The sequence below is a fragment of the Numenius arquata genome, chromosome 9, assembly GCF_964106895.1.
Source record: "Numenius arquata chromosome 9, bNumArq3.hap1.1, whole genome shotgun sequence".
Taxonomy (NCBI): Eukaryota; Metazoa; Chordata; class Aves; order Charadriiformes; family Scolopacidae; genus Numenius; species Numenius arquata.
Genome location: NC_133584.1, coordinates 9,993,569 through 10,011,389, shown reverse-complemented (window position 1 = coordinate 10,011,389; position 17,821 = coordinate 9,993,569). Strand labels below are relative to the sequence as shown.

Sequence of the window (17,821 nt, the reverse complement as noted above, 5' to 3'; positions counted from 1 at the left end):
TAAATCTCCAAATTTGGAAAGCCAGCATCTCTGAAAATACAGGTTTAGTCATCTGCGTAGCTGAAGCCTGATTTCTCCTGAGCGCAGGTTGTCAGACCACAATGTGTTATGTATGTTTTTTCCCTGGTGTGGGTGCTGTGGCAAGGAGAGGTCCCGCAGTGCAGGCGCAGTTCATACCTGCACTGTGTTGGTGTGAACGGCGACTGCAGACAGCATCTGTCAGATTTCGTACCGTAACCTTTCACCCTGCGTAGTTTGAAATCTAGGTTTGTGTGCCTAAGCTTGAGAGATTTTTTTTTTCCTGAATCTTCCTATGAGTAAACTGCAGTTTCTAGTCTGTCATTAAGCTGCCTGTTGTCATTAAGACCACCCGCAGCACATCACCTCCCCTCGGGCAGCTTGTCATTTGTATTCCCGTTCTCTCCCCTGTGCTTCATTTCTGCTGTGTTTTTTACTGAATGGAAATACCATAATGGAATTATTACTTAGGGTGAGGATTAACGGATTTACCACAGTGGGTTTATAGTAATAGTTATTCCTTTCAGCTGAGCATAAATAGTGTTAAACTGCTTGAGTGGTTCAGGTGGGATGGCTCTAGTCTGCAGCCTAAGCTTGCCGCCAGGCGTCCCTCTGTAGTCGGCTGGGGTGTCCCCATGGTAGGGACTGAGGTGGAGGAGGAATCACTTTCTAGGGGTGTGATGAACAGTAGGAACGAGAGAAATAGCTACACTAGGTGGGCAGTTAAGTAAGAAAAATTACCTTAGGAATATAGGGCCCAGGTTTCTAAGGATGTTTAGGTGCCTCTCAGATATTGATTGGGTTCCCAGGTGTTAGTGGGCACCAGAGCCTGGGAAGGGAGATGGGCACAGGGATACTGGGCAGCGCTCACACAATGCTTTGGGGGAGCTGCCTCACAGGGTCTAGGCTCTGGAAACTGTCCCCCAGATTCTGATCCCACGGAGGGAGGCTTGGGAACAGCGGCAGGCCAGTGCATTGTGTCCTTTTATCACTGCAGAATTCACGTGTAAAGTGAACCTCTGCTGCAAGAACGTTCCCGAGGGGAAATCCCAAAGGGGTTTGGGTCCAAGGCTTCCCCAATATTTGGGGGCAGATTTGAAATGCAAAGTTGCAAATGCAAAGTTTGGGCTGATGTGGTGCAAACAAGAAGTTATGACTGTGTTGAAAATACTTTCTCTTGTTTTTTTCCTTTCTAGATCATAACTAAAGAGAAAAGGACAGTGTGTTTGGGTTGAGAAGAGGACAAGCTCATTAGCCATAATGTACATACCGTCAAGCAACACTCAGAAACTCCCTCAGCAGTAAGACATCCACACATTGCATGTTAGCGAGATGAAACAAGAACTTGGAAATCCACTGCACACTGTTGCCTATATACTTTGTATATTTAATTGATATTTGTGCTGAGGTGATCTTATTGTCTAAAAACTACAACATTGTCTATCTTTTCTAGCACAGAAGTATGCATATGGATTTGAATATGCATATGTGGTCTATTTCCTACATAATCATGTATGTCACCTTGAAAAGACAGACGATGATGTAACCATAAATCTATTATGTATTGGTACGTCTGTAGACCAAGATATAATTTTTTAAAGTAAGTTTATTTCTTTCAAGGTTTACAAATAACAAAGGTGCACCTTGTATTTAAAATTGCCATTATAGATGAGAGCGTGCATGCACAGTAATTTTTGTTTAAGAGTAATATTTTTAATGTAATAGATTGTAAGAAGTGGTAAGAGAGGTATCTGACAGAGATGAATGTGCCAAGCAAAACCACAACTGTGTATATTTTAAAGCACATCAATGGCTTTAAATACCATGTTGTTAAGGATTCTCATGAAGTGCCATAGACTGTACATCCGATTAGAGTATTATTTCTGCAGTGTTATTTTCAGAACCACGTTTTCACTTACTTTATTAGTACTAATCAGTCGAAGGGCACCATTCTGTTTCAAACCAAAGCTGTCTCAGAAATGGCCAACTATTCCTTACAGTAACAGTAGACAGCACAAGAACGATACTCTAGCCGTACAAATTAACCCATACTGGACATATATATAACCTATTTTAAGGCGTTGTAGTGTAATATTTATGCATATTTTACTGTATAACATGATATATGAAAGGGAAAAGCCATTTCTGAGACACAGTCACAAATGTTCGAGGAACTTTTTTTGCTTCTATTTATAGCCTCTGTCGAAAGTCAAAAGGACTATAAATGTTTTGCAGAGATGGGTTTCGCTTTTACTTCATCAAAGTCACGCTTTACATGGTGACTCTAAACAAAGACAAAAGAAGCACTGACATCATCAGATGCATGACAAACCAAAATATGAAAAAATGGAGATGTTAATTAGCATAGAAATTGGGTGGGTTAAATACTTGGGTGAGTTTTATATGTGATTTTTTTTTTGTTCAAATTAACTGCTTATAGCCTTAGAAAGCCTTTACAAAATAAAAACAAAAAAATAGATGTGCATTCAAGTTTTAAGAATGGATTCATCCAAAGGAATTCCTTTTTGTGGTTTGGATGTTGCAGCTAGTAAAGGATATTTTTGCTCTGTTCAGCAAAGTGCTGAAGTGGGGGCCAGGTCACTGGTAGCGTAGCGTGGAGTGGAAGAAGCGGGAGTTCGGTTGTAGAACTCTCCATACTTCCAAGTTTACTGCGAGTTTTTATGCTTGAGAGAGATGCTTTATAGTATAAGAATGATGTGTTGATTTTACTGATTGTACTGTACATCTATTAAAGCCTTAGATTATTACATTACGGGTTAAAACCCATACCAATGTAATTTCAATCGTGTTAAGAAAGTATAGGTGACTTCACATGTTATTGTAGTTACTTAACATTATAGAATATTACTTATTTTTTTCTTGTTAAAAGTGTAGTTTTTATTTCTTACATTTATTAGATTGTTTTCATTTTCTATTACCAGTTGAATACCATTTCAGTTTATAGAATTTTGTTTTATTAGAGTTTACTGATGACTTTTTCAAAATACAAAAAAAAAAAGTAGTTTTCTTCATAACATACTCAGTTTTGAATTTACATGTAGTGTCATATGAATATTCGTATTATTGTTAACTAAATGATTTATATTTTACTGATTTAATATTACAATGTAAGAATGTCAGTCATTGTTAGTTCTTGTCTAGTTTTCATTAAAAGAACAAAGATCTTTTATATGGATATCTTATAATTATATAATCATTGCTAAGTAAGAAGTTAAGTTGTTGCTATCGCAACAATCCTGGCAGACAATTGAGTAATATTTTGATGATTTATTTTGTTTGTAATTAGTTATTATGAGAAAATCTAGTTCCTAGATATTAGAATAAAATTTATTTTCTACTGTATCCATTTCAAATGTTAAAATATTGTTTAAATATTTTTTGAAATCCCTGAATATCAGGCCTTGTTATAAATAAGCTGCATAATCAATAGATCAAGGGACTTTTTGTTGATAATCCAAATACTCAAAGTTTACGTAACAAGAATTATAGTGTGTGTGTGCAAACTCTTGAGGGTTGATTATGCTGCAGTTTAGCATGTGGGAACGTATAGAGAGAAGGTTGACTTTTTGCACTTCTGTATATAGTCAAAAAAGAGAGAAAACTGTATAATAGTAAGATCTTATTTTGAATAAAAATGTCTATAATTACAAGGAGTTTTGTTAAGGCTAATAAAATGACAGGCTGAACAAAATTGCTTGCAAAAGTGGCACAGAGTTAGCACTCCATACCCCTTCAAAAAAGTTGCTTTGCTTTATGTGGACAGCTTGTAGTTTGCCAGGATTTTTTCAGCTGGAAAGATATGCCATCCTTCCAAGATCTCATGACTGACAAAAGCTCCACTGGTTCAAATCTGCCTGAAAATCATTAAGAAAAAAGAAAAAAAAAAAAGAAAAAAAAGAAAAAAAAAGCAGGTACTTCAGAACATCAAGGTGAAATCATGGATCAAATATTCCGTACATTATTCAAAAACTACTGCATGTTTAAAGTATCAAAAAATATATTAAAGATATATGCTATTCAAACCAGTTTCTGACAATTTCAGTGGTTTATTGTTCACAAAAAAGATTCTTCAAAACAAATACTGACTTTCACAAAAGAGTTAAATCATGAACAGGCAAACCAAACAGCACACCGTAGCTGTAGTTGTTATGTGATTATTTTTTATTGCTGTAGTGGTCCTGTTCTTTTAGCAGGTGAAAAGAAAAAAAAAAAAACACCCTGGGAAATTTTACCGTTTTAATGGAAAGCATTCAAGGAAACTTGTCGTTATATATGCCAAAGCTGGAAAGAAAAAGTGATTAGACCATTACTTTATCTGATCTCTCCAGTACTCACACTGAATAATTAATGAAGTTGCACTTATTTGCAACCCCGCGACTTTCATCTGCTGAAAGGACAGATGTGCTTGGTTTTACTATTATGTAATCACAGACTTACTTTTTGCTTGTAGTTGCTCCAAATTATGTACTCTGTCCTGGGCTGCAATTTGTTTTTATGCTTATTTTATTATTACTGCTATAGTTGACCTTGCTGTATGGAAAAAATAAAGTGAAATTGCCCTAATAAAAATTCTCTTTCTTAATTATGTTTTCCTATATCAGGTTAAAAATCACGCCGCTTTCTTTTGTACACATTTTTCATTTTCCCTGCATGTTTGTTTGACTGGAGGGATATCATTTATTTGTGGGGAAAACTCTATGTGCTGGTATTGGGGTTTTTCCTTCAACGGTGCATAGTATGTTAAATATACAGGATATATATTAAGAAGGCACAGTATACATGATATTATTGTTAAATCCAGAGGATAAATATAAAGCAACAGGATTCCCCAGATCCAGACCGAGCTGTTGTTACCCTCTTGTGGCAACACCTCCAAGATGCAGGGGAGGGAGGGAAGGAGGGAGCCCCATTTCCACGAGTGACGGTTGCTCAATTAGTCGCACACAAATCACTCCGATAAACAAAATTACTGACCAAGAAAAAAAAAAAACCATCACAGGCTTAATTTGGAAAAGGAGACACATCGGGATGCTTGTTTTCCAGGAGGATTTCAGGTGTCTCCCGTGTTTGTGAGCGCAGCCTGCGAGACCTCACGGAAGAGGCGGCGTTTATTGAGTTCATTTCTCAGCTCAGCGCATCGGGACGTTCCCGTCGGCTGAACACCCCGCTCATTTGCACCGCGTTTGCATCCACACTGGCGATGACGCCAGCATTTTAATCTATCACTGCATTTAGCTGCCAAGTTAAAAAATAGCGTGTCAAGCAGCGCAAATGTTCTAAATTAGCGGAAATAACATGACTTCATTCTCCTCTCTAAACCAATGAATGCGGCCCCGTGGGTTCCCGTGGTTAATCAGACAGCTCCGACTAATTATCGGTTAGTGCTCCCATGACCAAAGTCAGGCTGGAGGCTGCTCAGCGGCGCTGCCTGGGGTCCCCGCAGGAGGTCGGGGTCCCGCAGGACCCTCCAGCACAGCCAGGTTGGGTCTGTCCATCGCACCGAGGCGGTGCTGGGGGCACCTGTCAGCAGGTACCGAGCAGCAGCGCTGCCCGCAGTGAGGGTCTCATCGGAGAGCTGGGAGACAATAACCCCTCTCAGATGCTGAGGAGACAATAACCCCTCTCGGATGCTGAGGAGAGCCACGAGAAGGAGCTGCTGCCAAAGCAGCATCAGCACCATGCTGGCCGTGGCTGGGATGGTAACAACCACGGGAGCAATAATCACAGCTATGTTAAAAACAAAATAAAAAGAACTTTGTTCAAAGTGATTCACGTGTGTCTGCAGCTGAGATGCTTTCTGAAATGGGGGAAGGATTCTCAGCCTTTGGGGAAGGAGGAGGAAAACCCTCCTGCAGCAGCCTGGCTCTGGGCAGCTGGGGACCAGGGCTGAGCCTTTCCCTGGGCGCCCCTACCCTCCCAGCCTGGCTTGCCCTGTTTCTCCCATGGGAGCCCTGCGAAGGGCTCAGCCCCACAGAGACGCACTGGAATGGGACCTGTGGCAGCTGGGGAGAAGCAGTCACTGTCCTGTCTTTTGCTTGGCAGAGTTAGTAAGGAGTTTTAATGGCCTTTGTGTGATTTGTGATGAGAACAGGGAATGGCATCAGGAAGAAGGAAACAGAATAATTTGGAGAATCTTTTTGCATCCAGATATTAGTTCTAATTAAAAAAAAAAAGGCTATTTCCTGCCCAAACAGAGCTGATCACACTCCTTTCTGTACTCCAGGCAGCAGCATCACGCCATGCCGTAATGCTGGGGAAAGGTGCTGGGTCGGGCATGGCTCTGTCCTCTGCCAGTGCTAGGGACACACAGCAAGATGTGGGGCTGGGGAGGGTGGCACAGCCAGTCTGAATGCCCACTGCAGCACCGCGCTGTGCCAGGGGATGACAGCACAGCACCAGCTCCTGCTGCCTCTGAGCTACAGGGAAAGCAGCTTTGGAGAATTGCACAGGTGCCTGTGGTGGTGCTGAGGGCCCTAGGGAGTGGATAATGATGGGGCTCAGCTGGAGGGATGGGATCTGTGGCTGCAGGAGGGAGCTGGGATCTCTGGGAGTTCAGGTAGGAGCTGGTTGCTGATGGGGTGGGCATGGCTTGGAGTCCCTGGGGGAAGATTCTCCAGGACTTGCCTCCTCTGCAGCCTTGGAAGGGCACCAGCACTGGGGGAGACCTTGTTCTGGTGCTTGCCCTGAGGACTTGGTGCCAGGTCCACCTGCCCAAGGTCCAGCCCAATCTGTCTGGTTTCTGGCTCATGGTGCAGAGCGGTGGTGGGGCTGTAGTGCCATGGGATTCCCCTGGGTTTATGCCTCTGTCGTGGCTCTGAGAGTGAGTGATGAAGTGTGGGGTGATAACAGATCCTTGATGCTGCTTTTAAGGGGTTAAGAGGGGGATGGACCTTTTCCAGTTGACCTGCCAGAGGTAGTGGGGCTCTTCCGTGGGGGCACCTGCCAATGATGTCGGTGGACCCGCCTCCAAATGCTTCCCAGCTTATTGCTGTGCAGAGCTGTTGGGTGCTGGAAAGGCTTGGAGGAAAGGCTCCGAGAGAAGCTCCTGTGCAGCTGCTTGAACTGGTGTTTCCCATTGCGTGTCACTGGCTGGTGGCACAGGGAAACCCCTGGAGGGCGGGATGGCTGGTAGAGAGCAAGGCACCTGACATTGCTTTGTGGTGCAAAAACTCCATCTGGTGAAGGAGCTGTGCCGTGTGCCCGTGGAGACCTGAGCGCCGCTGGGTGCCTTGTGCTGGGTGCTCACTGCTTGCAGCCCTGGGACTGGGGGGTGGAGGAAAAGTCTCATTTATATGGACTCTTACCCGAAAGCAGGTAAGAAGTTGGTGCACTGTTTTTCATGGAGTTGGTGAAGACGTTAGAAGGTGCATTACTGCTGTGCTAATAAATCGCAGGAGGAAATGAATCACAGTGATATTTCAGGAATCCACTGGAAATAAAAGTGCAGTTACTCCTAAGCACCCCAAAAGCGCCCCGAGGGTGCAGCCAGACAGCATTCATCACATCTACATTCTTGGTACCTAAGAATAGCCAGTTTGGAGTCTTTTACCCATTGCAGGAATTCAGCAAGCTTGTTGTGGCATATATTGGCGATTACCTGGCACCAGTAGGGAAACATTCAATTAAATAGTGGCAAGAGAAAAGTGTCAAAATATGGGATGGGAAAAGACAGGTTATGTTCTTCTGAGAGCAAACAGCACATGGCTTAGCACTGCATCTTCAGCTCTCCTTGGGGTGGTGGTAGCAGGGTCCCTCTCTGGCAGGCACCCTGGGAGGGGTGGGATGGGGGTGCTGTGGACACAGTACGGACCCTTGCCTTTTTGGGTGGAGAGAGCAAACCCACTCTGACTGTTTTCACATGCCCTCAGCTACAAGGTACCGCAGCGGTGGGAGGCACCTCCTGAGGATGAGGATGTATCTGGGAGAGCGAGCCCACCCTGTCCCCCCAGGCTGGGGGAACAGGAATGAAACCGCAGGGCTGAGCACGGGCGCCTGAGCCGTGGGGTGCTGGTGAGATGCCCAGATGGGCTTGGCCAGGAAGGAGGTGGGATGCTCCTGCTGGAGAGCAGCATCTGCACTGAAGAAAACATCCAGTTATAAGGGGAATGTTTTTTTCTCTGCTCTTGCTTCATTGCTGTCATTAATCCGTGCTGGTAATTAAGCCATCCGTGCCTGGCTGTGCTGGTTCTCCAGCCCCGGCTGCGTACGGAGCACACGGTATCTGGGGCTGCACTCACCGCGTGCTACACGGGGCCAGGCTGGGCACACAGCCCCGGAGCAGCTTCACAGCCGTGGCCGCCCCTTGGCTGTAGCACTCTGCAGGGGCATTGCAAAACACCACTTAAGGAAAACAAAATAAACCCTTCTGCAAAGCAGTGTTGCTAATTGCCTTTTCCACCCACATCTCCTTTTTTCTCTTCTCACTGCACACCTCTGGTCCAGGGAAAGGTCAGCAGTGGGAGCTGCTGCTTTCTAACCTTCCTCTCGAGCACATCAGGCTTTTAAGAGCCGTAAACTACACTTTATACAAAATGAACTGTGCATGTTACTGTCAGTGTTAGTAGGGTGCAGTGTCATGGGGGAAACTCCTGCAGCGACAAGCTGACCTCCGCTGAGTGGGCACGTCTCAGCCGCGCTGCTTGTCTTGGTAAGGCTAAAAATAGACTTCTGTGTCCTGCCGATAGCACCCTCACCGCGGGTCAGGCACTGTGTCCTGCCATCGGCGCACAGAAGAAAAGCTTCTTTAACTCATTTGACTCTGGGTGCATTTGGGGCTGGCTTGGTGCTGAGCGGTGCCACAGCCCAGGGTGCTGTCAGCTCCGGGTTCTCCCGGGGCACACGTGCATGGGACCCGCCGTGGTGTAACTGTAGGATGTGTTCAAATCGTGAATGAGAAGCATGAAGCAGGGCCCGGCTTGGCACCAAGCTCTCTGTTAGTGCACGCTCATCAGCGGTGGATAAAAACCAGCACCAGGCACTGAGAGCCGCTGCGCTGCTGGGCTTAGGATGCTCTGCATACTGCTCTGTGTCTCGTTTCACAGGGTATTTCTGCCACCAGTCAGGAAGGGTGGCAACAGCCTGTGCAGGGTGTGTGTGTCCAGCCTGGGGCTGTGGGTTGGCATTTTCTCCTCCACCCCAGGTCACCCCCGGTGCAGCAGCCCCCATGCTGTCCCCCCCGCCATGCAGCAGCACCTTTACCCGTGGTGGGCAGGAGCTGGGATCGAGTGCCAGGTTTGGGTGACTCCAGCGATGGGCAAGGGGGGCCAGCCCCAGCGGTGAGCTGATCCTGGCAGCTCCGTGCAGGCAGCAGCTGGGATGGAAATACCTCTGAGCTCTGGGCAGGAGGTGACAGGCAGCCACCCACCCGTGCCTCATCCTTGCCGTTTGCTGAGTCTTGGCACCGCTGGCCTCATGTGCTTCTGCTGCAGAGCGTGGGGCCGGTCACCGCTTCTCACGGGACTGTCACCACCGTACCACGCCTCCTACAGCAAAACTGATCCGGTGGTGAAATAACACCTGTAATTAAAATGCTGTCTTTGTAGTTAGTACATACACACGTGCTAAATGCATCGGTCTCTCTCTGGTGTCTGGCTGGGTAGACGGCTGTGCTGCGGGGGAAGATGGGCACCTCCTGGGCTGGGCTGGGGGAGCAGGGCTGCAGGACAGCCGGTGTGGCAGCCAGCGCATCCCTTGCAGTGCCTGCGGTCACAGCCCCCCCTGCTGCATGTTACCCAAATGTGGGGTTTGGGCTGAGAAGGAGGTAGGAGATGCCGACACCTGATAGTGAAGGGGTCTGTGACTGTGGTCACAGGGCCTGCGGCATCAGCAGCCATAAGAAAAGGGGGAAAATATATCCAGTGTGTCATTTTACCCAGCCTCTGACAGCTGCTGCTGGCTCCTGCTCCTTCCGCTGTTCGTAATTTCTAGTGCAAAAAGGAAAATGATGTGAAAAGATTGTTACTGCATGAAACCCAGTTCCGAACATCTGTGCTGAATTGAAAATTTCATCCTAAAATAGATGCGCAGATACAGAGTGAAAAGGAACAACTCATGGAAGAGTTTGAGGGAATTAACAAGAATCTAACTTGCCCTATGAAATAGCTCCGGGGGTATCTGAGCATGTATCAACATTCCTTCCTAACTTCACTTGCTGCTGCGCTGCTGTATGAATTTCTCCAGATACCAGGCATCATGGTCACTTTAACTGTGTCCATTCTCTGACACAACTCTCTGCTGTTTGATGGGCATGTGTCCCTAAATTGTGGTGCAAGCGTTGGGTCTGCTTGGCCCTTTTAGGTGTTTTATCTGTAAAACAAAATCAGTTGGCCAGGAGATCCCCGGGTACTTTGAAGCTGGCAGCACCTCTGGCACACACTGCTTTGCCATGAAAGTTGGTCAGAGATCACGGCTTTGCTGATTTCCATCACTCTGACCCTGGTAAGTGGTGATTTGTTTGCAAAATCCCCTTCGGTTCAAAACCCCTTTTGCATTCAGTTCACTGGGCTCTGCCAGAGCCGTGGAGGCTACGGCTGAGTTAAACCAGAAAGTGTAGTGCGTGCTGGCTGCCAGAGCCCCGGGCCGCCCTGGGGGGTTGCAGGTGGGCTTCAGCAAGTGCAAATGCCCCACAGAGGTGTTTTCCCCCAGAACAGCTGCTGATTTTCTAGGGGGCTGGCATATTGAAAATCAGGGGTTTATTGGTTACACTGAAATTGCCACGTGCAGCATGGAAAGGCAGGATGGTAAGGTACGCCCGAACATAACCCACCTCCTCAGCTGGTGGTTGGTTTTATGAGTTGCTATAATGGAGTTTGTTTAGTCTGCAATTAAATTATCTCTGTTCATAGAAACATAGCGTGGTTTGGGTTGGAAAGGACTGTAAAGATCGAGTTCCAAACCCCTGCCATGGGCAGGGACACCTCCCACTAGACCAGGTTGCCTAAAGCCCCATCCAGCCTGGCCTTGAACACCTCCGGGGATGGGGCAGCCACAGCTTCTCTGGGCAACCTGGGCCAGTGTCTCACCACCCTCACAGTCAAGAATTTCTTCCTAATATCAAATCTAAATCTCCCCTTTTTCAGTTTAAAACCATTACCCCTCGTCCTATCGCTTTCCTGTAGCCCCTTTATGGACTAGAAGGGGCTCTAAGGTCTCCCCGGAATCTTCTCGTCTCCAGGCTGAACAACCCCAACTCTCTCAGCCTGGCCTCACAGCTGAGGTGCTTCAGCCCTCTGAGCGTCTTTGTGGCCTCCTCTGGACCCACTCCAACAGGTCCATGTCCTTCTTATGTTGAGTGCCCTGGAGCTGGATGTAGCACTGCAGGGGGTCTCACCAGAGCAGAGCAGAGGGGCAGAATCCCCTCCCTCACCCTGCTGGCCACGCTGCTGGGGATGCAGCCCAGGATGCGGTTGGCTTTCTGGGCTGTGAGTGCACACTTACACAGCATGGATCAGCCCGTCCCAGGAGCCCTGTGCTCTTGGCTCAGCTGTAGTTCAGCAGCATTTCATAGGGGTGACTGGGCCAGGGTCTGCTCACCTTTAGTCTTGAGATAGGAAACAATAAAAGATGATGGCAGCAGAAGAAGTTGGCTCAGTAGCTGACAGAGGCCGTGTGCTGGCACAGCAAGTGAAGGTGGTGGGGCAGGTGACAATGCTCGTGTTGGTACTGGCCCAGCAGCACCCAGAGCGGGTGCCACGGCAGGTGGGGGAGCCCGGAGCCGCCAGCCAGCCCAGCCTGGTAAAGGTTTCCCCGAGCTGTGCTGTTCAGGGAGAGAAGGCAGGATTCGCTCCTGTGACTCCAGGGCTGAGAACCACCCTTCCCCTACTTTGCCTTTGTATGGAGCAGAGGGAAATAAAGCACTGGGTAGTTGGGTTGGGGAGGGTTCTTAGTTGCATATTGCCCATAACGTAAAGCTTTCTCTTGTCCTCTTGCTCCATAAGCAGCGCGGGCTGACGCTGAGAGGAATGCTGCCACCTCCCGCTCAGCCACAGCCTGGAAAAACTCCGGAGTTGCAGCTAACTCCCGGTGTATTTGGTAGGGAATTGCTTTGATCTTCACTATTTGTAAACAAAATTCTGGAGCTTGGCTTGAGCGTGCCAACTTAAACTGCTTGGAGAAGGGCCAGGAGGTATTTTATCACTTGAGTAGGTCGGGGAGAGTAAGTGCGTACATCAGGGACTTTTCTAAAACCAGCTGAGAACGTGTTTGTCATCTTGTACCTATTACATGCTTGAGAGGGCTGAGCAGTTCTTAGTGCTTTTTGAACAGAGAAAATCTGAGACGGGCTAAAATCAAAGAGTGTTTACCTCCGTCTACAGCTCTGTTCTTGAGCTCAATGACCAAGCTGGGGACTTGCAAGAGACAAAACAGAGCAGCTCCATCATTTCAGCTGCAGTAACTCGGATCCCAGGCAGGGCTTCTCTGACTGTTTCTGGTCTCACAGCATTTCCTGCTGCTGCTGAGCCCCTGCCGGCTCCAGACACAGCTCTGAACACTCTCATGTCTCCATGATCAGACAGAGCAGAAACCCCTGTGGGGACAATTTGGGTCAGACGTGCCATTTTCTGCGTCCCAGCAGAGCCGGGCACAGCACCCACTGTGACGGTGCTGCCCTGGAGCTCCTGCGGTGCCAGGTGGTGATGGAGGAACCAGATGGGATTCCATCTTCCTGCTGGAGCTGCTCATCAGGGCTCCGCAGCAGCATCCCGCTGCTAATGGGGCTGCCTCTCCCAGGGAATCAACACGTCCCCTGGGATTCCTGCCCAACAGTACATGGGCAGAGCAGGCAGCGGGAGATGCCAGGAGGATCAGGGATGATACCTCTATTTAGAGTTCAGTTTAGCACTGCCTTTTATTAGTGCAATACACATCTTATTTAATTCCTAGAGAAAATGAGAATATGTGAATTAATTTACTGGGATTTTTCTTTTTATTACAAACCCTTCAGTGCCTGTCTGGAGCACTGATCAGGAACTGCAGCGGCGCTCGGGGGCTCTGGCCATGCTGGGGCTGGGCGTTCCCCTGCTATGGGGACTGGGATGGGGATACAGGGATGCTGCTGGGCAGGAAAGCGGTATCTCTGGGTTGCACAGTGGAGCTGAGAGGTGCTGCATGTGCAGAGCAGAGGTATCGAGTGATGAATTGCGCCCCTTGTTCCTCGTGTGCAACAACATGACGCCTGGCTGATCTCAAGGAAGATAAACTAGTGAGGGCAGTCTCTTCCCAGCCCCAGAGGGGCAGGAGGAGCTGGTGTGTCAGTAGGGCCGGGCTCCTGTCAGCAAGCCCACCTTATGCACCAGGCGGCTCCTCCACAGCCCCTGAAGTGCTGCCAGCCAAGGGTGTGGGAAAGGGATGCTGCAGTGCTGAGGGAGCCGTGACCTGTGACGAGCTGCCAAAGCAGGAGTATTGTCCATGAATAGCCTTAAACATTGTGAAAAAATGAGGGCAAGCACTGATCTGCACGCTGCCTTGGCTACACCAGCTTGCCCAAGATGCTCCAGTGAGTGCTTGCCACCTGGGCTCCTCCTCGTGTCTCAGGTTCAACAAGTTTCTGTGTCCTACACTGCCTCAGTAATTGAACTTTAATATGCTATATGTTCAAGTTTACTTAGGTTATTTTACTTTGGAGGAACCTCATATAACTAGGTGTAGGCAAACACAGACGTTGGCTGTTGTCAGAGGCAGGCTTCTGCATACCCACACTTGATAACAAACATATTAATGACAATAATAAAACTACCACTGTAACCTTAAGGGGGTTGTTTACCATCATTGCTGGAACTGGTCAGGAAAATGCTGGGCTGTTTCAGTTCTTGCTATCCCCCATAACCATAGCTGCCCATCATGGTCCCCTTCTCCAGTGGTGGCTGTGTCACTGGAGTAGGCTGTGTCTCTGGGACTGTGGGGGCAAGGATGCTGCTGGCTGGGGCAGCACCACAACTCTCTGCTCCCAAGTCCCTGGCCAGGATTTGCCCAGTGGCTGCAGCACCAGGTACCAAACTGAGCCTGGTCCCCACAGAAATCTCTGCGTTCGGCAGTGGCTGGGCTCAGCCCAGTGTGGAGCCTGACGTGCAGATCCTCTGCCAGCAACGTGAGGGGGTGGTCCCCCCGACAGGTAGTTACTGGCTGCCTTCAGGTACTCCAGTCAAACAAAAAGCACTCGCTGCTGGAGAGAAAACATGCCAGGTTTGCCACTTTCTGACTCACTGGTAGGTAAATTGGGCAATCTTCTGTTTCCCAATCTGTTTTCTTTCTTGGGAATTCAGTCTTTGCTTTGCTTTCAGGACAGCAAAAACCCTAAGCCAGCTGCTAGTTCACACATGCTTCTCTCTCCCTGCTCAACAGATGCCGGCAAAAGCCCTCATTCATAACAGGGAGGAAGTCGGGGCTTTGCCCAGCACCCTGGCAACTGCCCACCCTCCTGCCGACCCTCACAGGGCTGTGATACACTCCCTCTGGTCCCTTCCTGCAGCCCGTCCCAGGGTCCTGGCAACCCCACATCGCTCCCAGGGTGACTGCTGCAGCTGGAGGCTGCTGTGGGGCCGGGCACTGCCCTGCTCCCGCAGGGACAGAGCAGGGTGGGACGGGACAGGATGGGGCTGGCCCCATGCCCTGAGATACCCCAGCGCACAGGCGCAGGGTGTCGTCCCACGGGCAGCACCCAATGCCAGAATCTGCCAGAACCAAACTCTGCTCTTCACATGCCTCTACTGTGGCATTTCATATTCAGCGCTAAAATGTAGGCCTCGCCACTTCCCAATTTATTTTCTGGCATTTTACATTTTGCCACGTTTCAGTAACTCGTGGCGCTCCCCTTCCCTGGCAGCCCCCAGCCCTGTTTGTGGAGGGCAGCGCCCGCGGGCTCTGCTCTGCCGGGCCGCTCAGCGTCCCTCCACCCTGTCGCTGGATGGACAGGTGACAGGGGAAGGGACACGCTTCCAGTCCTTTCCCTTTTTTAATTTTTTCCTTCCTTTTTTTTCCCCTCCACGCCCCCCCCCCCCCCCCACCTAATCCCAGGCAGTGGCTTGTAATGCTGCAGTTTGAAGGTACCCGCTCATGGCAGATGGGCAACATTTCTTGTACTTTATTTGTAAATTCTTTCCAAATAGAGTGGATATTAATAATTATATGAACCAAACTGCTACTTCAGTCTTTTGCTTTCCAAATGGCATCAGTTCAGGCTACCACAGGGCAGAAATCGGTGAAGAATTTGGCACCCCACTTCAAGCATGCTGTGACAGTCCTCTCAGGCAAACAGAATTTTGTATTAATTTTTTAATCCCTTGCATCCTACCCTTCCGAGCTGAAGACTCATTCTGGGAAGAAATCTGTTAAATGTGGCACGTGACTTTCTCGCAGCACCACTTGCACTGTAGTTTTGAATGGGAACAGGAAGAAATGTGTCAACAACTTCATGTCTCTTCTTGTCGGGAAAGCAGGGTCCCTTGCCAAGTCGGCAGTGCCTTTCGGGGAGGCGCGCCGCCTGCCAAGCGCATCTCTGCGCCGCGGGCACCCGTGCTCTGGGGGATGCTGCTGGGAGCCCTGCAGACCAGTGGGGTCTCTGCCATGGCCATGGACCTGTGGCGTGTGGCAGGGACCTCTCCACCCACCCGCTCACGTGTCTGGCAAGAGCCACGTGGTTTGCACGGCTCCTGCTGCACTCTGAGGGGGAGGCTGAGTCATCCCCTCCTTTTTAATAGTCCGGAGGAGGCCCAGCTGTCTCCCCGCCAGGCGTGGAGCGTCTGTGCTGCACGGCTGCAGCCTCCGTGCGAGCGTGGTGGCTTCCCACTTCATCCTTAATGTCATTGTTCCTGGAGAACAGCGTGTATCGGCAGCGTACCACCCCGTCCCGCAGGTCACTCATTGTCGCTGCGTATGTTGGGATTGGCTTAATTAGGGCTAAAATATGGCTGTGTTCACACCTTCTCTGTAGAAAAAAAGGGGGAGGGGAGCATTAAAACCATGCTGGAGTTTGCATTTTGTCCTACATATTTGTTGCAGCTGAGGTGTGTTGGCTTCACGTACCTCTTTCCTTCCCACACTTGCTCCAATGGCTGGCTCAAGGTGGTTTTGGTAAAGTTTTTGGTTGTGTCCTCCTTCCAAATCTGATCCAGTGCCGTCAGTCCGTGTCCCGCCAGCCCATCAGCTCTGCTTCGGGCAAAGCTCACAATGCAAAATGTTGAACCCATGGCCACAGGGCAGCTGCTGGCTTGTATCGTAACCTGCAGCAACAGGAATCTGGATGCAGCCCTGGTGCTGGGATGGAGCCAGCCAGGCTCTCGCCTGGACCCCCCCGCATGCAGGGCCGTGCCCCCAGTCCCCCAGCCACAGCAGGGCTGAGTGGCCCTGGACTGGGTGCCACAGGCACCACCAGTCTTGTAAGATCCCAGCCCCTTCACGGGCATCGCCACCGCATCTCGGTGCTTGTTTCTCTGGGGCAGTTCTGGTCTTTGAACATTTCTGCAGGGTGAAAAAAGGATATGAGAAAGCGAATGTATATTCCTGAGTTTCACTAGCTGATGGGGGACGGCCACAGTATTATACAAGTCATTAAAAATATTCTTTTTACGGGTAATGCACTGTAATTTAAAAAAAAAAAAAAAAAAGGAAAAAAGATTGTTTGCAAATCATGTGGGGATTTGTTTTAATTAAGTGTCGCCTTGTCAGACACACATTGGGTTACAGAGGCTGTGAGAGCCGAGTTTATCTCTTAATTAGCTGACGAGGTTCCCTGGGCAGCGGAGGCTGGCAGGCACAGGACATGTGTGGGGGTGACCCAGGCTGGCCATAGCTTGGATTTTTGTGGAGGGAGGAGAACAGCAGCACAGGAGCTTGATTAACTGCCAGGAGAGACAAATGAGGAAGTTAACATTAAAAATAAATACCAAACAAACAAAACACCCCGAAAGAGCCCAGCCCCTCAGTCCCAGGCAGGCAGTTGTGGCTTTTCCCATGGCTGTGCCTGGGCGACCAGGGGACTCTGGGGCAGGGATGGTCCCTCTGTCCCCATGTGGGTGATGGAGCAGCACCCGGAGCGGCATGTATCCATCAGTGGTGCAACACAGAGCTGTGCAACGGGGACCCAGCGGTCATTAGAGCTGCGTTCCTGCAGAGTCCTTGATGTTAAACAGATGCAGACGTTACTGAGATAACAGAAACATGCCATGTGTTTGTCAGAGGAGGAAAAAGGACCACCCCACCCACACTCTTCGCTGCTTAGGGGATGTTCTAGCTCAAGCATGGGGACAGCTCGAGCCTGGGCAGGAGCTGCTCTCTGATTTACCATCTATGTTTTCCCTCAGCCCGGCTGAATCCCAGGTTTGCCATCGCTTGCCAGGGACTGCAACTAGCAGGGGAGTAAACGCAATGAGAGAGGAAAGCTCCTTTTAACTCACTCCGTAAAACTGCATGGATTTTAAAAAGAAAAAAAAACATGAATGTTTTCAAAGGTCCTTTAAAATATGGGTTAAACAAGGAGAACTTTGGAGATCAGAATTACAGTGTGGAATTAAGCTTTGGTGAGGAGAGGTTTCATTTCCTGTTAGTTCTGTTCATGGGTTTATGTTAGTTTTATGAAGTCGTGTGGTGTAATTTATCTGGTCTGTCCTATTCATGGAACGTTTTAGAGTACAATGTTGTTAGCAGCTTGAAATGCTGCCATGCTCTCGCTTTTTTTTTTGTTTTAACACTATTCAATGTGAAAAAATTAATATTTTGACTCAAAATACTGAATAGCAAATATGAATGCTAAAAATTTGCAGCTCATTTCAAAATATGTCAAAATTTC

The 17,821-nt window shown here is 48.7% G+C and overlaps 1 protein-coding gene across 4 annotated transcripts in view; it reads left to right on the top strand.

Annotated features, from left to right (window-relative positions):
- MBNL1 (muscleblind like splicing regulator 1) overlaps positions 1–4,613 on the top strand; it is a 78,028-nt gene extending 73,415 nt beyond the window's left edge. For all 4 annotated transcript variants that reach the window (XM_074153438.1, XM_074153433.1, XM_074153432.1 and 1 more), the window contains one exon: positions 1,215–4,613. The gene's annotated coding sequence lies outside the window, so the exon portion shown is untranslated. The remainder of the gene's footprint in view (positions 1–1,214) is intronic.
- The last annotated feature ends 13,208 nt before the right edge of the window (positions 4,614–17,821 follow it).